Below are 10,419 nucleotides of genomic sequence, written 5' to 3'. Positions count from 1 at the left end.
TTTGCTGCTCTTATAAATTCATTTTGTGCCCAAGTGGATTGCTGTCTCAGATGAAACCTCAGAAAGGTAAAAAAAAATCCTTCTCAAGTCAAAGTTTCGTCCTCCTTTGAAATCTCTGAACCCATTAACTTGGGATATTAACCAGCACTTTCATGTTACCCACCTGAGACCACCTCTTGTTTAGCATCAACCATCTTTTTTTTTTTTTTTTTTTGGTGACACAGCATGCTATATTTGGAAGCAGAGTGTTGCACAGTGACCAACAGACAAAGGCTACCCATTGGGCACTTACACATTGTACTCCAAAATATACACAGGATGTTTTGCTAATAAAAATCAATGGGAACAGGGATTCCTCTGGGCAACTCCCCCAACCTCATCCCTTTCAGGGATTGAGAAAGCTCCCAACCATCTTCTGATGGCAGCGGTGGTTCACTAGAGATAGAGTCCCTCAGGGATGCCTTCCTGTTTCTTATAAAGAACAATTTTCTTTAGATTTTTTGAAGTCTTCATTTGTTATTTTCATTCTATGTTCTCTTATGGCCATCAGACCAGTTTCTGTACGGATTGTCTTGACGTCAGCACCAGAGAGGTCATCTTTAGCCATGATCAAGTCGTCCAGGGTTATGTCATTGGCCAGTGTCATCCTGCTTGTGTGAATCTGAAAGATGTGCTTCTTAGTCTTTTCATCAGGCAGGTGGAACTCGATCTTCTTGTCAATGCGGCCTGGTTTGATAAGTCCTGGATCCAAAGTTTCTATTTGTTTTGTGGCCATGATAACTTTCACATCTTCCCTAGAATCAAATCTACCCAACTGGTTCAACAGTTCCAGTTCCAACATTGTTTGCTGAATTTCTGTCTCACCACCAGAGTTGGAGTCACATCTTTTTGTCCCACTGGCCTCAACTGGGACATTGGATGGTCCCAAAAACGATGGATGGTGCATGTTCTTCAGCAACTTGAAACAATTCCCGTACGAGTTTGGGCCCATCACCTCTGAATAAGTTCAGAGCCAACCACTCTCAAGAAAGAGGCTGAGGTTTGGTTTGCTACTGCTTTGGCTAAGAAGGTTTTACTTGTGCCAGGTGGACCACAGACAATGACCCCTTTAGGAGGCTTTATACCCATCTTTTCATAATATTCGGGATGAATGAGAGGAAGCTCCATAGATTCCTTAATTTCCTGAATTTGGTTGTCCAACACCCCAGTATTGAAATAGGTCTCCTGGGGGGCCTTCTCCATCTTCATCATTGTGACCAGGGGATCCATTTCATCCATCAGCACCCCTATCACGGTGTGTACCTTGTGTCTGAGCAGAGCCGAGCAGCCAGGTTCCAGCAGATAATTGTTTACAAATGAAAGAACGCTGACATAGTGTTCTGAGCCCACAGATGTAGACACGATGGCATGATTGTCATCGATTATCTCTTCCAAGGTTCCTACTGACATCAGGGTCCCTCTCAGATCATCCACTTTTGATCTTTCCTCTTCTTGCTTTTCTTCTAATGGTTTTGTTTGTTCCTGATTTCTAATGAATTCTTCCTCCATGAGAAGATAGTCTAATTCTCTCTAACTTCAGTAATTTTAACCGACACTGAGTATGAAGTGTCACCAGTGGTAGTTTACTGGCAGCATCTTGTCCCTTTGTTTTTTTCTTCTTTTTCCCCCACTCTAGTTGGTACAGGAGGTTAGTACTTATTTTTCTTGTCCTTGTCATCCTTCTTGCCACATCCAGGACCATGACCACGACCACTACCCTGACTTTGACCCATCTTGTCTTGGCCACTTCAGCTGCCACTGCCAGAAGTTCCTCCACCCCAACTATTATTTCTAAGTTCTTATTTTTTTATGTGTATTTTCTCTTAGGGATACTCATACTGGAAGGCTACCAACTTATATGTTTTCAAGATAATAAACAGGTACTACATAAATGAATGAAGTGGGCTTGGTGTGAGACACTGGGGAGGGTAAAATACACAGAATGTCAACTCTTGATGGGTGTTAAGGAGAAAAGTAAAGCAGGGAAAGGTGTTGGGATGCATATGTGTGAGACAGAGTAGCTGTGATTGTCAGGTTCCTGTGTCAGCGTGGCTAGGCAATAGCACCCAGTGCCTAATCAAATACTAACCTAGGTGCTGCTGTGGCGGTATTTGGGGATGCGATGAACATTCGCAAATAGTAGACTATAAGTAAATCTGATTATCTTTCATAATGTGATTGGGCCTCACCTCATCCATTGAAGACCTTAAGAGCAAAAATTGAGGTTTCCCAGAGAAGAAGAAATTCTGCCCTAAGACTAAAGCATCAACTCCTACCTATTCCAGCTGCTGGCCTTCCCTGCAGACTTCAGACTTGCCAGGCTCCACAATGCCGTTAGCCAATTCCTTGAAACAGATCCTAGTGTATATGCATGTGTATATTCACATATATGTACACACACACATAGACACATTCACATCCTATTGGTTCTGTTTCTCTGGGAAATTCTGACTGATCCAGGCTCAATTTTGGATTCAGAGGCTTTTGGACATTCAACTTGCTAATTTCAAGTCTTTGCTCAAATGTCACATTCTCAGAGATGCCTATTCCAATCATTCTATTGAGTATGAAGAATTAATCTTCTTCCCATTCTGTATCCCTGAGCCCCTGACCCCACTCTATGTCTTCCCACAGCAATGCCACTTTTCACATAACTGTGTTTGTTTATTTTCTGTCACTCCTAGAATACAAACTTCATGATAGCAGGTGTCATAGGATGATCTCCCTGGGAACAGAACTCTGAGCTGGAGATTTGTGTTCAAGGAGAGTTATGGCGGGGGATGCTCTCAGGCACAGCAGCCATAGGGTGTGAAGGAGGCAAGACTGGGCAGAGAGTGGACTTGGATTGTGATTCAGTTGCAACAGAGGTCTCCACTGATTCCCAGGGGAGCCCTGAAGCTGGGGAAGTGCTTCAGGGATGTCCTGAATTGAGACAAAGGAGGTGGGCCCCAAATCAGCCAGTCATTGGATGCAGAGTGTCTCCAGGAAGGGGACACAGCTCCCTTTGGCCAAGGACAATTCACAGGGAGGACTCAGTGTGGGTCATCAGCCAGTAACAATCCTGGCAGCTGGGGAATGAGCAGAGTGGCCCTGAGCAAGGATCTGGGCAGTGCACCTGGCAGGCAGCAGCCATCTTTATTTCTCTATTGCTGCATCCTTAGTTCCCAGGACAGGGCCAGGATTGTTGAATGGATGAGTGGATGAATGAATGAATCAATGAATAAATGAATTGTTTTCAGAAAGGTCAGCACGTCCAAACACGATGTGGCACTGCTCTCAGTTGATGGGCAGAATGACAAGAGGATAAAAATAGAAAACAGGCTAATATGATCACAAAAACGATTAAGGCAGTAAAAACAAAGAATGATAAACGACAGAATAGAGGCTTAGGGCTATTCAAGGGAGGGGCAGGGTTGGATATGGCACTAAATACGTTTATATGACAGAGTTTGCATGTCTTACACACAGATCCTGAGCAGTCGTAGGCCCAGGGTGTGCTGTTACTGGCCTGAGCAGGGCCCAGGGTTAACGAAAGCATCCTGCGAACACAAGGAACAACTGGCTCCTGTGAGAGAACTTTTAAGGAGCCTTTTCTCAAATCTGTTGACTTAACGCAGGCCAGGGAATTCTTTGAAAGGCAACATGGCCATAAATCAGCAAGTCCTGCGAACGTGCATTCCAGGGTCTTGGAGGAAAGGGCTGCATACAAAAGCACCTCTTCTAAGTCTTCAGCAATGCTGTGGTGAGTGGCCCTGGAGGTCTCGGGGTTAGACTCTGGGGCTGGGAATGAAAAGCATCCAGGAGAGGGGAGCAGGGAAGCCCCAGCGGAGCAGCGCAGCTTGCTTCTAAGGACAGCAATGGACACCCGGCACCCGGAGTGGTGCCTAGCAGATTCTAGGCACTCAATGAATGTCTGCTGAGTGATGGAAGAATAGTCAGGGACCTTGATTCTGGCCCTAGTTCTGTTGTTCACTTGCCATGTGACCTTCAGGAAGTCTCTTTGCTTCTCTGAGCCTTCATCCTGTCTGTAAAGTACTGGGCTTAAGCACAGATGGAATCTTTGGGAATGAATGGCTCGTGAGAGTCTGAATTTGTTTGTTTATTTTATTTATTTTTGAAATGGGGTCTCACTCTGTTGCTCAGACTGGAGTGTAGTGGCACCCTCATGGCTCACTGCAGCCTCGACCTCCTGGGCTCAGGTGATCCTCCCACCTCAGCCTCCTGAGTGTCTTGGACCACAGGCATACACCACCATGCCCGGCTAATTTTTGTATTTTTTTGTAGAGACAGAGTTTCACCATGTTGCCCAGGCTGGTCTCAAACTCCTGGGCTCAAGCGATCTGCCCACCTCAGCCTCCCAAAGTGCTGGGATTACAGTTGTGAACCACCACGCCAGCTGAATTAAAAAGCATTTGAAGAGGTGCCTGAAGCTGTGAAAGGCAGGAGACATAAGAAGCTCATATGGCAGAGTTTCCTGAGCTAATGTGAGCACCTGTGATGGTCAGGGCCTGCTAAGTGAAGTAAGCAATTCCTGCCATGGCTGCCACACCCCAGTGGGACTTGCAGGGGAATAACAGGACACTGCTGTGTCCACCACTCCAGGAGAAATGTCTTCTCCAGAGCTGCTGAAAACACAACAGATCTCCCTCTGGGGCAGCCTGACACCAGAGGCCGAGGGGAAAGAGGAAAGTGCTGTCTGATGTCCACTGCAACTTCCATTCTATCTGAGGCAGGCCATTTCCTAAGGCCTAGAGGCTGGCAGAAAGGCAATCAATTTTAGTCAACTGCCTGCTCACTTCCATCAGTGGCTTGATGTGGCTCAAAGAATGACAGGCTCCCACTCAGAATAGGAGAGTTCACATTCTAGTTTTTCTAACCCTTGCAAATCTGGCAACTGACTGAATTTCTCTGGATCTGTAAAATGGAACTGATTCTATCTACATCACAGGTATGATTAAATGGGAGAAGATTTTCATAAAACCAGCACATGTTTGTCTCCCCCCACCTCCTTCTCTCCCTCTCTCCCTCTATCTTCACTCCTTCCCTCTGTGCAAGCCAGCCTAGCTAGTTGCAACAGGACTTAAACAAGGCCAAGGGCATGAGTTTGATGCCCATATAGGACCAGAGTCCTGGATAGACAACTTACAAGTTGTGTGCTCATGCTCCTCATCACAGAACAAAGGCAGTTTGCCACTGACCAGTGTCACTGTGGACAAATACTATTTATTCAGCAAGGATGCCAAGCATTTTTAATCCCTGACTCATCAGGAAGAGGAATTTGGCAAAGGGGGGAATGGGGGTGGGGAATAAACGGGAAGAAATCCAAGTGCGGCAAGAATGTAATTATAAGGGTCAGATTCTGCTGCTCTGGAGCGCAGAGGGAGAGGGAGAAGGTGGTCCTTTCCCTTGGAAGAATCGACACGAGGACCCCAATTCTCCCTCTATAAACCTGGAAAAGAGAGCCCTTTGATAAATGTTGGGGTTTTCATTCTCTCTCATGGAGGTGCTCTGGATCCTGGGGCTGTGGATCCCTGTGGAGTGGTGACATAATTGAGAGAAGCCCTCAAATATCTCCATTTGCACTAAGCCGTTTTTGAGCGCCGTGTGGCTGTAAGTGTAAGTACTATCATGAAGGAGGTATGTCCATTTTTTGCTTAAATATGGGTCCTTATATTAAAAGCAGTTGGAGTTTAGACCCACATGACAGCCAGGCCTGATAGTTGGGTTCCCTATTTCGTTTGACGCTCTCTTTTGCCCCATATGTCTCCACACTCGGGGTTCAGCAACCTAGCCATAGGAATAGACTTCATAGCGGCTCCTTCTTCTTGGCTGAGGGCCCTGCACCCTGATGAGGACCGCCCAGAGCCTTCTCCTGCAGTGTCACCTTCCTGTGAGCTGAGTCTGAGGAGGTGCTTGGCTTCTCCCACCGTGGAGAGACGGTGGCCCATGTGGTGACAGTCATTTGCTTCCCCTGCTTTGGTTGGTTGCCTCACTCCGCCTGCTCCCTTCTTTTCCTTCCAGTTCTTTCTTCCCCATCACACACAGTACCTTGTTATGATCTCCTCTTCCCCTCCCCATGATGCTAGAAACTGCCTCTTGTCTCACCACCCCTTTCTTCTTTTCCCAAGATTCCTGCCTCCTCTTTGAGCTCTCTCACTCCGTGTTTAAGCCATGAGAATTTCCTTCTCTGCAGTACCGAAAGGTGCTCTTAATACCAGCTCCTACTCCAGTGGGCCCAAAAGATTGCTCTAGGCAGGTGGCACAGAGATCATCCTGAGAACTGAATAAGTCTGAAGGGGGAGAAAGTGGCATTAATTGAGCCCTAACTGTGTGCCAGGGAACCTGCATGCAATATACATCTAATCTTCACAGCATTCTTTTGAGATACTTTACTTCCGCTTTGTGGATGAGCAAATTGAGGCTCCAAGAAGGTAAGTGAGGCCTCAGTTAGTGAATGGTAGTCATAATCTTTTCCCAGTCTGACTCTGGAGTCACTCTCATTTCTATACTTCTGCCCCTCGTTGAATCCACAGTAATCTTCACATTCACCTCTGGCTAATGCAATTCCATCTTGATTCTCACGAAAATATGTTGTGTCAAGTTGAATTTTAAACACAGCATCTGTATTAATCCCTTTTCATGCTGCTGATAAAGACATACCAGAAACTGGGAACAAAAAGAATAATTGGACTTACAATTCCACATGGCTGGAGAGGCTTTGGGATCATGGCGGGAGGAGGAAGGCACTTCTTACATTGTGGCGGCAAGAGAAAAATGAGAGAGGAGCAAAGCAGAAGGCCCTGATAAACCCATCAGATCTCATGAGACTTATTCACTATCACGAGAATAGCACGGGAAAGACCAGCCCCCATGATTTAATTACTTCCCCCTGTGTCTCTCCCACAACATGTGGGAATTCTGGGAGATACAATTCAAGTTGAGATTTGGGTGGGGACACAGCCAAACCATATCAGCATCCTAGAAATTAAAGTTGGAGAAGCAGAAATAAATGTGTCAAGATGATTTGTAAGATGATAATGAGATGAGACACAAGCTCCGATGACACGAGTTGAAAAATGCTAAATGTGTGTGTATTTTGTGCTTTGGGGCATGTATGTGTGCGTGCATGTGTGCGTGCATGTGTGTGTGAGAGAGAGAGAGTGAGAGAGAGAAAATGAAAGAGAGAGAGAGAGAGAGAGAATAAATCCAGCAAATTAATAAAAGCATCAATCTAAGGCCACTGGTCGTGAATGCTAGGGCAAGATGCGAAAGCAGCTCAGGAAATGATTATAATGAACAGAGAGACTCTGACCTGGGAGAAATCTTGTTACTCAGGATCAGGAAAATGTTAAACTCTTCTCAGCTAGTGTTTTATTATTAAAAATACTGCATATAATTAATTACTCATAAATACGCATTAAATAAGGTGTCTGTAAAATAAACATATATAAAACAAGATCGTGTATGTTTGGTTTATGAAATATTGTGACCAGAAGCTGGAAGGGACCGTACTCTTCCCAGGAGCGGTGATTCAGTGTTCATTAATTCATTGTCTGCAGAGACTTTATAGACTAGACCATAACTAGGCTGAATAACAAGAATTGACTGCCTGTTTCCTGGCCTGTTTACTGTTGACTCTCTCACTAGACAGTGTGCTCTACAAGGACGGGTGTTGTGTCTGCTTTCCTCACCCCTAGATCCCTGTAATCCCTGGCACGTAAAGTGCCAATAAGTGATTTTTTTTGAATGAATGAATGAATGAAAGAGGAGGAGAATTGTGAAAGTGTAGGGTCACAGAAGCCAGGGGAGTTTTGAGTATGAGAGAGTCATTAACAACGTAGACAAAGCAGAGGGGTTGGTGAGGGAAGGAGGGGAAGTGCCCGTTAGCTAGCATATGTGAGCCTGGGAGACTGGTTTCAGCTGAGGAAGGAAGGCAGAAGCCAGGCTGTAGCAGCTGAGGAATGGGCAATGAGGAAGAAGAAAGAGGGTAGGCTACAGTTTTGAAAGTTTGGGTGAGAAGGGGGTGAAGGGGATTTGCTAGAAGCTAGAGGAGCACCTGGCCAAGCAGTGGGTGTTTCAGGCCTGGAAAAGTGCTCCCATAATTATAAACTTTGGGGGCAAGTATCCCAGAGGGACGAAGAGGCTGGGGGTGTAGCACCTGGAAAGAAATGAATGTGGCTCAGGGCAATGGTTAACTCTGAACAAGAAGAGGAAGATCTGAGTTGCAGCAGCTAGGGAAAAGGAAAAAAGGATGAGTGTGAATGTAAATGTACTTACAGTGAAGGGGGCAGGAAGGTAAAGGGTTCCTTTCTGATCACCTTGGTGTCTCTTGGTCCATTAGGAGGCCAGGTGTGATGCAAGAGAAGGAGAGAGAGGTCACGTGAAGACTGAGCTGAGGCTTGGCAAGGTGAGGAAGTTCACGCTGGACGAATCAAAGGACTAGTGGGCAGATTGATGCCGGAGATCCAGGATGCTGTGTTGGCCTTAGCAGCCAGGGTGAAGAGAGCAGACAAGGCTGGTTATGATGCTGCTGGCCAGCCTGTATGTTTTGCTGGGCAGGGGCAGTAGTAGGACTGTGGTGTGAGGGAGCTGAAGAGTCTGTGAGAGAAGAGGACTTGTGATCAACAATGAAGTTCAGCCTGAAGCAGGCTGATGATTAGGAGAAGACAGAGGATCAGGGGCTTGTGGTATCTGTGAGGTAAAAGAGCAGATATGGAGGGATGAGATGAGATGGGGGGTCAGGGGCTCATGAGGGGAAGCTTCAGGTGATGATCAAGCCCAGAGTGTCACCATTCCTGTGGGTGTGCAGCTGAAGGTCAGTAGAGAGTTCTTGGTATTCAGGAGATCCAGGGATTGCATGGATCTAATCATCCAGCTAGTCTTGCATTGATTTTTCTTTGGTTTAATCTTGATTGATTTTTGCATTGATTAAATCTTGCACTGAAAAAGCTTCTTACTGTGGTTTTTCAGGCCTGAGGCAGGTGACAGTGAAACAACCTGTTGAGGTTGTTTTGGTGAGATTATTAAGCATCATATGTCCAAGGGTAATATTAATTTCACCAAGTCAGACATACGTAGGACAGTCATCCTTTCCTCTATATATCACACAAAGCCAAATGGATCTATTATTTGAAAGAAACCTGAAAGAAAATTTTGTATATCTACAAGGAGTGTGGTATGAAAGAAAAAAGATTAGCATATCCAAATAATGGTCCTGCCTCTGTCACTAACTAACCTTGTGATCCTGGGCAGGTTTAACACTCTGGGACCCAGTTTACAGACACCTTCTGCCTTCAGATCAGTTCTTCCCAGTCCCACTTCTTAACCCATTGCATTCAGGCTTTCATCCCCAGCACAACATACCTGCTCAATGAGAACTGCTAGTGACTCCAAATGGTCCATCCCAGTGGCTTTTTACTTGGTCTTGATCTCCTTGACTTCAGAGAGCGTGCCACTTGGCATTGTGGGCCATCCCCTCTGCAGATTCTTCTTAACTTAGCTTCAGAAGCACCATCCTTGAGGTTCTCCTACTCAGCCCCTATATGTCCTTCTCTGGCTCCTGCATCCTCGGGCAGTTGATCCCAAGGATGGACCCTTCCTCTTTTCAGGGCTTCTCCCTTGGCATTCTCTTTCAGTTGCTTAATTTCAGTCATTACCTTCTTGCAAGGGATTTAGTTCTTTATCTTCAGCTCCGACTTTTGTCCCTTGTTCTAGTTGAAGTTTCCAAGTGCCTGCTGGACATCTCTGCCAGCACTAGGAAATTCACTAGGTGCAAACCAGAATGCATTTTTTCCCCTGTTATCCCTCTCTGTTTTGTATTTCTATCCATGGAACCATTGTTCTCCTGTCACTTAAGGTATTTTCTCTTTTTTGCAAATAACAGTACTCTAAAAGAATCATAGCACCTTGGAGAAGTTCATCTGAAAGGGATCCCAGAGGTGGTATCTCACAGTGGGGGGCATTGGGGCTACAGGCAGGTGTGGCCTGTGGACTTGAATCAATCTGTATTCGAATGCCGGCTTAGTCACTTGCTTACTGAGTGGCCTTTGGAAAGTTACTTAACTTCTCTGTGCCTCAGTTTCACACTTGTAAAATAGAAATAATACCTTAAAAAGTTATTGTTAGCATCAATTAGATGATGTATGTGAAGTCCTTAGTAAAGGGCCTAGCACTTATTAAATATTTAACGAATAATGTTTATTATCAAGGATACTACCCACTCATTTTTCAGGTGGTGAAACTAATGACTGAAGAGATAAGTGAATAACAAGGAAACAGTTGGGACGAGAAACGTGTCTGATGACTTCAAGATCTGTGTGCCTATCTACATTTTTTTTTTTTTTTTTTTTTTTTGGATGGAGTCTCACTCTGTCGCCCAGG

General features: G+C 45.4%; 1 pseudogene; it reads right to left on the bottom strand.

Annotated features, from left to right (window-relative positions):
- Positions 1 to 435: 435 nt before the first annotated feature.
- Positions 436 to 1,772, bottom strand: LOC111541567 (annotated as a pseudogene).
- Positions 1,773 to 10,419: the final 8,647 nt, after the last annotated feature.

The sequence above is a fragment of the Piliocolobus tephrosceles genome, chromosome 4 (genome assembly GCF_002776525.5).
Source record: "Piliocolobus tephrosceles isolate RC106 chromosome 4, ASM277652v3, whole genome shotgun sequence".
NCBI lineage: Eukaryota > Metazoa > Chordata > Mammalia > Primates > Cercopithecidae > Piliocolobus > Piliocolobus tephrosceles.
The sequence above is the reverse complement of the archived record's forward strand: the minus strand, read 5'-3'. Positions and strand labels throughout refer to the sequence as shown.